The sequence below is a fragment of the Manduca sexta genome, chromosome 20 (assembly GCF_014839805.1).
Source record: "Manduca sexta isolate Smith_Timp_Sample1 chromosome 20, JHU_Msex_v1.0, whole genome shotgun sequence".
Classification (NCBI taxonomy): Eukaryota; Metazoa; Arthropoda; class Insecta; order Lepidoptera; family Sphingidae; genus Manduca; species Manduca sexta.
Window position 1 is genome coordinate 13,154,913 of NC_051134.1, and position 10,663 is coordinate 13,165,575.

The following is a 10,663-nucleotide window of genomic DNA, read 5'->3' on the forward strand; positions in this document are numbered from 1 at the left end:
ACTCGTCGCGGCCAATGTGATAGACGGTCTGTAGGTGTACTTTTCCGTGTTTAAATGTAGCTGAGTAGTTAATCCATTTTTACGATTACTTCACCAAAGTGCTATCTCGAGGCGTCGATTTTCCGCGACTGTCCAAATATGAGCAGATTCATATAAATGATACGCCCACTGACATTTCCGACTATTTCGGCGGCCCGACGCGGCGGAAGGAACTGCTCTAAGGAATATTAATGTATGACCTGACGATTTGTTCAATATGGTACATTCTGTAAATTAGTCCGTATTAAATTCGGATTAAGTATAATTTATTTTCTTTTTTGCATAACAAGACAAAAATGCGGCGTAACAAAAACATTGATATTTGATCATAAATGCAACGAGTTATAATAAAACCAGATACACAAACAAATCTGAGATTTCATCTTTACGTGACCTATTACTAAATTTTGTGTACTCTGGTAGCGATTCGGGCGAGTACAAATATCCTATGTTACCTTTTTAAGCAATATAAGCTTTTTAAGTTGTTCCTTATAATACCACAACTGTTTTATAGGCTTAGTGATTTTTTAGTTTGTTTTAAAGCATAACCCTGGACTTGCAAGCGGGTCACTTAACGTTACTCACCAACCAAAAACTATTTTTGTCACCAACCTTCACAATTTTAAGGAATCGTGTATTCGGTCCTGGTTTCAGTGGTAGGTCTCCAGAAATAAACGAAACGTAACAAAGTAATGTCATTTTCCTTCTATTGTATATGACATTAGTTCTCATCGAGCCGCACTTTTTCGGAGGCAAATAGATACCTACTTATAGCCCTTCTTATAGCTATATAAGGTGGCCCTAGAATTATAAACATAAAATTATATAAAGTTTTGGTACCTAATATAATTAAGAAATATTTATAAAATATTAAATCGCATTACTGTTAACAGGTCGTTCAAGGAGTTTGAAAAAAGTTTGACGAGCATGATAATTGAAAGCGGCACCAATTTTTATCTCCCACTTCGTTGGCTCCACATTTTACTATGATGTTCTTAATAACGTCCTCATTTGAGGCTAAGCGAGGCGTGATTTCCTCTAAATTATATTCTGAATTCTCATTGTTTGCCCATTTAAACACCGTTGCATGTAGGTAATGATTTTGGGTGACATCAAAGAAATGGAAGCAAAAACAATTTGTCGTGTTTATTGTTTGGCAATTTGGATCTCGCTTATGTCTTTTTTATGATTGAGAGACTCGTTCAGTTTATCATCAGCAAGATCATCAAATATTTATTAATAAAACGATTTTTTTTTCATTATTCCAATGCCATTAATCCAAGATTAAGCATTAAATATAATTCCAATTAGCAAAGATGTAGAATTGATAGATATTTTGAAATACGATGCGGAAACGAATTGGCTTAGTTTTATGACTGGCTGTTTACCTTACGTACTTTTTGTTTTCGAGGGATTTATTCCTGGACAAATAATTATAATCCATACAAATTGAGTTTAATATGCTTCGTACGCTGACTAAACAGCAGAAGACAGGCACTTAGATATAGCTATGAAAGTTATTTGTCCACCAGCTGCAATAGTAATGATATACGAGGTGGATACTTCAAAATCTACTATTCCATGCAGTAACAAGATGCTTGAAATGTCTCCTATCTTTTCAATGCACAGAATGTTCTACATGCATTATACGAACGCTCTGTTTATTTTTGCAAGGTTTTGCGAGTAAGTGTTGTGTTTTATGCTGGGTGTGAGATAGAGTGGTCCCATAGCACACTTAAGTCAGAAATAGGCTGGATGAAACCTATGTGCCTCAGTTGTAGCGCCCCTACTTACGTCGACAAAGTAATTTCTAATTACACAAATAAGGGCATACACAACTTTCAATTCAGGAAATATTATGTTGGTAATCCCATTAAATTAATATAAGAACATATAAAAGTATATACTTGTTTTAATCCACCCCCAATCAGTGACTCCGTACATTCCGTACAGGCGGAATGGAGACAGATCGTGGAAGACGCAGTGGTTCCTAGCCGTAATGGGTCAATTCACATTAGCATTTCTTGGTTGGTCGGCCTGATCTTCGTAATCGTTGATATATAGCAACGTAGCTCTGGTTACTAACAACGGAAACGTCTCGTCTTCGTCGACAGCTTCATCTGATTCCTCTTCATTGCTCGTACCAAATTACTATCACTGTAATTATACAGCTATTCAGTCGGCAAACATCTTGAGCATACTGCACCCCTGAAGCACTTATGCACTTTAATTCTAATACTTTACCGCTAAATATTTAATAGATCATGTCGGGTGTGGCTTGAGGCTTTCCTGTATAAAGCAGTTAAGGTAATAACTTGATTTTGATTATAAAATAAATAATATCATATTAATTCGATAGTAATCACACACGATCGGGTCCTGCTTTGGTGGGGGCTATGGTTTTATTAAAAAAATATTTTGAAATCATGAAAAGTGAGTGAGTTACCTTTAAAAGGCGTATGGAGTGACAGGATCGTGAAATTACTATCAAGTTCCTTAAGTAACGATATTAAATAAAAAATCACAAACCATAATTATTTTTATTTGCCGCTTGTTTATTATGTACGCAACAAATTTATAAAGTAGTATTACGGGATTTACTATTTATTTTGAAATTAACAAAACATTTCGTTCATATTAATTTAGAATATAAATAATTAAGACTAACGTAATCCATACTTCAACATTTATATTATGAAGATGAAAGTAACTCTGTCTGTCTGTTATGTTAAAGCACTAAAGCGATTGCGATGATATTTAGTGCTACTCTTTTTACTTTATCAATAATTGAATCCTACGTGGGTGAAACAACAGACAAAACCTTATTCACAATATAAGTATTATTTTTAGTATTCATATATGATTTTTAATATTCATAGTCACATCACAGCAGCGTATCAATAAAATCAAATGTTTACGACGTATTAAAAATCAAAACATTAATTTGATGCACAAAATATTTGTGTATTACATTGAATAGATTATTATAGCAGAAAACAGCGAACCGTGTGCACAGGTTATGTAATAGTTTATTACAATATTGCATAACGTAGTGTAATTAAAATGCACAGCAATATTCGTGCTCTGCTGCGCTCTGTCTTATAAGAATATCATTAAACATTAATGTACCCGCTAGTAGCTGCCTAAGCGGGCTCCAAAAACAGAAAAGGAGGAATAGTGCAAATTCAATGTTATAAACGTAGAATTTATATTAGTTGTTATAATATTAACGCATTACAAGTATAAAATTATAACTAGGATTTCTATATACACATTTAAAACATTTTAAAATAAGATCCAGGTTTTTTATTTATCGCACTTGTACTTATAAATAGGTCCATATTATAAAGAAGTCTTCTAGATGCTTCCTATATGTTTTTTAAAATACCTTTCTTCAGTAGTGTAAAAATGCAATACCTAAGGTTGTTACTTGATTTATTGAATTTAAAACTCATTACCACATTAAATTGATTTACTTAAACAACATTTGTTATTACAGCGGCGTAATAATTCATAATACAGCATTGAAATGAAAACGTCATTACTCAATTAAAATCTTTGTTGTTTTATTATCCTCACATGTTTTGATTATGAAACATTCACAGAAATATCTGTCTGCATGGGAGATTTATTATCAATAAACACTCTGAAACCGTTCTCGCGCCACATTATAACATTTTGAATATTTCCAGGAACTGAACATAATTATGCCTACACTGTATTTATATTTTATATTATACTCTGTGGTTGTGCTATGTTCGTTAGATTTTAAGCTTAACAATATAATTACACGTTTATTTAAATTTAGAATGGATATACTGAATAAAGCACACATTGTCGCTACAACAAAGAGAAGTAATGTTTAAATTCCCCAACTCAATGATGTTTATCGACTTTGTTTACTGAAATTTTGCAAATCAGACAGCGATATAACCAGTTCGTAATTTCACTCGGCATTCATTCAGACTTAAGCACCTGTCACGGCGTTAAGCCGGTTTTTTTCAAACAAATTACATATAAAAAATAAGCCTCAAACAAGGAAGTCATTTCCATTATTTTTGTTTGTTTCAACTGGTTTATATTGCTGTGTGTTTTAAGCAATGTTATTTAGTTACATTTGCGACCAATCTACCTCATAACTATAATCTCTTGGAGTTTTTATGTTTTAGATTTTTTTGTTTGTTGACGTGGTAACCCAATCAGTCATGTGCTAGTACTAGATAGTAACCGTGTTATAATAATTGTTTTAGGCGCCACTCGCTTTTTCTTATCAATACTGCCTCACAGCTTCTGTGTTCACAGCTAGTCGAGTGTAACCGACTGAAGCATGATATATTAGAGATGTCAGAAATAATTCACCTCACTTCAGCACAGGCGTTTGTACTGTGTCAGGTACAATGCCACCAAAGACAACAAGTATTCTTGAAGTAAACGTGTAGCATTTTTTAATTTATTTTTAACTAGTGTTATGGCACATCGGAAATGTCCGAGTTGAATTTTGACTGATATTTATATAAATATTTGTGTTCGTCTACTTCTTGGCGCATTATTTTTTCTCTCTTCAAAGGCCAGACGACCTTGTTACCCACACTTTCCTTTGCGTAAATCAAATTATTTCGCGCCACATTCCGAACAAAATCGAGCTACTATTATTAATTCATGACTATTGTCTCTTGTTAATCTTTCATAATTTTGGAAACATTGTTTAACTGGTACCTACGTGGCTCCCGCTCCCCTGGACGGCTATAGTCATTCGCAAAATTATAGAACACCGTTTCCAATAGGAAATGATATAAAATAATTCTATTATTATTGTGGGAAATTATATCGGTATGCATTTGAAACGATGAATGAATACATTCAGCTCGATTCGATGTGAACAACGTAGTAACATCACTGTTTTGCCGAACAGTCCGGCGTAAAACTAAAACGGTAACTTTGTACTGTATTGTTAATGTAATAAACTTCTATTACCAATTCAACATATGCAACTATGAAAATGCATACGATATCAAAGCTGCCTTTATACTAGTTCAGACACACTCGTATTGAAACAATATGTTGGAGCCGGGATGCTCGTGTCTACATTAAATCATGACGCTATTGTTGCCACGAAAGTTTACGTCAAACAATACTCATAACATGCTAATGAATTTAGAGAGGGTTTAGAATAATAAGACTAACTTTAGCTCACATATCTTACTGATGTGAATTGCAGAGTAACGGGAAGGTTTGGACTCATTAGTTATTACAAACTGCAATAATTTAAACAATATCATTAGTGACGCTATGATGTTGGATCACATTCCGAATGATGATTAATATAGTTTATTATGTTTTTTTTATTAATCAAGTATTATAAAACTCAACAACCAAATGAGGCATAATTCATTAAAATTGTCTCATTGAACTTGAATTACAAAATATTGTTTGGTATTCCACTCCGCTCGCTACCTATCCTAAGACATCAGATGTTAAGTATTATTATTTCCAGTAGCTACACTGGCTACAGTGACTAATTAAGCTAACAGTGACTACATACTGTTGCTTAGCGGCAGAAATAGACATTGCGGTGGAACCTACCCAAACCGACTCTCACATACGTGAGACCAGTAACATTATTTTGTATTAGTATTTGTAATTTATTTAAAACCCAATCACTTTTCTGGATATTAATGGATATTTAGTGTACGTATTGCTTCTTAAACCAAAATTAATACGTAAATCGTTGAACTACCACAAAACTTGTGTCAACAAAATGACAACGTACCATGTGGAATATCTCATTACCAGCACTCAGTGAAGAGCAAACTTTTACGCATTAAACATTTATGATGTGCGCATAAGTAATACGATGCTGGGACTCCGATGGGATCAACCGGCACAGAATTTGCAACTAACTAACAAATTGACCCTTCCTCTCCGATGGTCACTATTCCAGAAAACAAGAATCATTCCTTCATGTCATTTCACGCTTATTATTCAGCATTTGATATTTACTTTAGAAATTGAGCAAAATAGAGTACGATTTTACACTTAAAACGTAGATTAGACGAACAATTAAATTTCTTTTCAAATAATATTGGGTACGTACAATATTTGACTTTTTAACAACCGTACATATTTGCTTTAACAATATCAGCCCTGTATTATATACTGCCCCACTGTTGGGCACGGTCCTCCTTTACTATTGAGAGGGATTAGGCCTTAGTCCACCACGCTGGCCTAGTGCAGATTGGTAGACTTTACATACCCTCGAAATTCCTACAGAGAACTTCTCAGGTTCCTTACGATGTTTTCCTTCACCGTTAAAGCAAGCGATAATTCACAAAGAATACACACATATTTTTTTTAGAAAAGTCAGAGGAGTTTGTATTTGGGATTTGAACCTGCGGACATTCGTCTCGGCAGTCCGTTCCACAACCAACTAGGCAATCGCCGCTTTTTTGCATATTTGCTTTATATATGTATATTTATGACATATTTTTTTAGCATAACAAAAAATAGTTATGTTGTCTCTATTTATCTTTAAAAATCTTTTTTTAAGGTTCGGTACGTAGTAAAATAACAACTGTTTATTATTTTGGTAATATTGCCGTCCAAATTTCATTGTCCCTCCGTCCGGACATAGCAATTTATTATAACATTATTGATGCTATAGCGCTTATTATATCTGCGGGAATTTAGATCTATCTCAGGCTATCTCAAACTCCTTTATATACACCGCCCCGTACCGCAGAACACGTGTAAAACGTAATACGTCTTCTCCGTGCGGCTATTTGTCCTGGCTTATCCCTATATGTATCCCAGAAAAAGCTTCATACTTTCGGGAATTAAATTAATCCAATGTACATTAGTACAGACACAAAAATATCAAAAGTTGTTGTTTAACGTTACTTATTTCAAGCGTCAATCAGTAATTTTTTTCCCAATCTTATTCAATGTACAGGCACGATAAATCTACTATTTTAATTTATGGATACATAGATAGATAAATGAGTAAACGTACTACATTGACAGCTAGTGGAAATATCTAGTAAATAATATTTCTACGGCTAGCCATCAGTCAATTCTATTTCAGAATCAACTAATATAAACGGAAGCTACAGAAGATTTAATATATTTGCTGCGTTTGGCTCATTGTCAATACTACATGAATTGTTCAAAAATATAAAGATTTAAGACTGCAAACACACTCACGCCTTTGATGATGTAATTAGGCTCGAGCCTACGGCCAAAACAGGCATGAATTCCTCCACGCTGATACTAAACAATCGAAGCCGCCTATGAATATCAAATAAATAAAAAAGATACATGTTGAACGAAACAAATGAAATGTGTGGCTCATCCCGGTCATTTATCTATAGGTAAGTCAGTTATAACAAAGGCGCATTTCTATGGAACTAATTTGCTCCTGCAAGTCGACGAGTAAGAAATTTAGTAACTTGCACTTATTAGCTCCACTCCACCTTTATGTCTTGTATTTTCTGCCAATATCGAGATGACAGCCGCGTGGGAACGCCCAGCTTCCTTATATCTGGAAATTTGGACGCAACTCGCATCCGAGAAAACTGATTTTTACGAGGGAATTGACAGGTTGAATAAGTATTTTTTGACAAAGTAGCCAGGTATTAAAGTAATGCCACATAAAATGTGACGGAAACGTGTTTCTTATACAATTATGCTATGTTGGATGTTTTTAGTATTTAAATATGTAATCGATCTATATTCATTATATTGGCGCGGTAAAGTAACCCCACTGCATTTGATGGTGAACGGGCTAAATAGGGCGTCCAATGAAGAGAGGTTATTATATCTCTTCTGTCGACACAATTATGTTGGCCTGTTCGAACTAACGTTAAATAAAAAATAAAAATAATATCAGCCCTGTATTATATACTTGCCCACTGCTGAGCACGAGCCTCCTCTACTACTGAGAGGGATTAGGCCTTAGTCCACCACGCTGGCCTAGTGCGGATTGGTAGACTTCACACACCATCGAAATTCCTACAGAGGAACGTCTCAGATATGCAGGTTTCCTCACGATGTTTTCCTTCACCGTTAAAGCGAACGATAAATTCACAAAGAATACACACATGATTTTTTTTTAGAAAAGTCAGAGGTGTGTGCCCTTGGGATTTCAACCTGCGGACATTCGTCTCGGCAGACCGTTCCATACCCAACTAGGCTATCGTCGCTTATGAACTAACGTTAATGACGTGCAATTAGCTATTTCTACTATAGACCTGAGTTGGAAGAGGAATCTTTAAATTTCAGAGTGAATTTCGGAGGTCAGATCAATACTTTGTGATTTTATTCAAGTCATTTACTCGGGACTGGGAGAGAGACTTTATTTCTGAGAGCGTAGGTTTAGACATTAGATAGGCGACTAGTCGTAAAAACAAAATCCCGCCTTGATAAAGTTATTACGCCGGCCTAACCTTAGAGCAGGATGCGGTACAATTAAATTTAAGTAAAATACATTACATACTCTAAAGTATGTTAAAATAAAATATGTTCAATTTGATGGTGCAAATAGCTCATAGGTAGCAACTAAGTCTAAACTTCTCGTTCCGGGTTAGATTCTCGGTAACACAAACATTTGTTTCAAGACAGGTGTTTATCCTAGAGTGTGATTGTTTATGATGTCCGTGCCAGAATCATAGGCGTAATGCTGAAACGTCACGTTAAGATTGCACTGTCATGCACATTCTGAATGATTTAAACTCCACGAGAAACTTGTGAAGCTTCTATTGTATTATTGTTTTTTTTTTTTTGGGAATCTAATATTCAAATTTATAGTGATTATTTTATTTTCATTGGTTTAGCTTTTCTGTTAAGCTTGATAATGGTCATAGATTTACCAGTTTTATGCAATTTAGTTAGGCTAATTTTAAAGAGTGACAAAGGCTTTCGTAGATTTCCTTGAGAGTGGCTCCTAAACCGTTGCTAAGTTCATATATTCGGTAATTGATGTTACATTGGGTTTAAACCTTCAAACGTGGTTCAAGTTCACTAAAAATTTAAGCCCACATCATGGCTTTACAAATTTTTTACCGTAAGCAAAATTAACCGCTAAACAATTTTCATCTTCATATTTTATTTATTTTATTCTTTCCATTTTACTGTCACCTATTAACCGTGAGAAAGGCTTAAGGTTTGAATTTGTCAACAAAATATTATAGCTGATATCAAATATATTATATGTATGTTAAGTATGTCATATTTTGAGTATCCGGGATCCAATTATCATAACCGGCCTGTTTGGTTCAGCAAATTTGAAATATTAAATGATTAATAAACAGTATTTCAAAAAATCAATTAAACATTTAACTGGATGATAACGACAATAATGAATTTCATTTCGCTTTTAGAATGAAACCTATCAGCAGAGCTAAGGATAAACTCTTCCATGAATATCTAAATTGTTACGAGAAGCAGCAGCTTTATACTTCTGTGGTAGTTGCAGCTTTAAGTCAAATGCGGCTTTAGCAAATGGTTTGACTAATTGCACTGAACCAAGAAACGATTAAGTTTTTTTATTAAGTTTTGGAATCCAAACTATTTATTTAGCAGCAGAGAGTTGATTTAACTTAAAAAAAATCGAAGTAATTGTGTCCGCGTGAAATGTTTTTATACCTATAATACTGACATCCAAAATGACCTTGAAACATAACATTCAGTGTTTATCATCATTGAAAACTTCATTGCCATTTCCTACTACACAGCTTTAAAAATCTGTTAACATATAAACACGTATGGATCAGTAAACACATCAAACATGCCGTAAACACAAACAATTTTATGAAACATTAGAACGTTACGAGCGAATAAAAATGACTCAGCATGCATCACGTTTGCTCTGAGCCGCACGACCGCGGAAGATCTAAGCAGTACATCTAAACGAATATCCTAGTAAAAATATTCTATGTTTTATTACATCGTAACAAACATCTCGTATCTTTCCCACTAACTTAAACAGATACTTTACGTCGAGAAAATTTAGTAGCTAATATTGATTTTTAAGTTTGTTAGTGGATTGCTTTCATTTTCGTTTTCAAAATCTTGGATATCGATATGAAATTATAATCACAAACAATCTACATGTCATGTTATGACCTCAAAGGTAGGTTCTTATGCATAAGCAACACGAGTTCGCCATCGAGGCAGTCAAAAATACACATAAATCTCCGAAAAAGGGTCATGCTCAATGAATGATCTAAAATGTAATGCTATTGGTGTCATCCTGACGGTATAAACCTCGATAAAGTTCACTCCTCTGTGAACAGGATAAATGCTTGCTATACGATTAGTTGGGTAGAGGTTCAAAACTTTATGTTATTATTACAGTATCGATGACGTGAAGTTACCTTATATTGTAATTATTATCAAGTTTGTTTGAATGTTTGAACTCTATTTGATTATATAAAACACTTAAGTTTAGATATATCAAGTGGAAAATTCATGTTAAACAGAGATCTTTGAACTTATTATAGATATAAAAAAGACTGTTTAAATGGGGTAGGTATCCTTTGAATCAATTACACTTGAACAATATCTCCAAAATACAAATATTTCAATGTTAACAGGGGCCAAATTGCTATGCACCGACTCATGACAAATA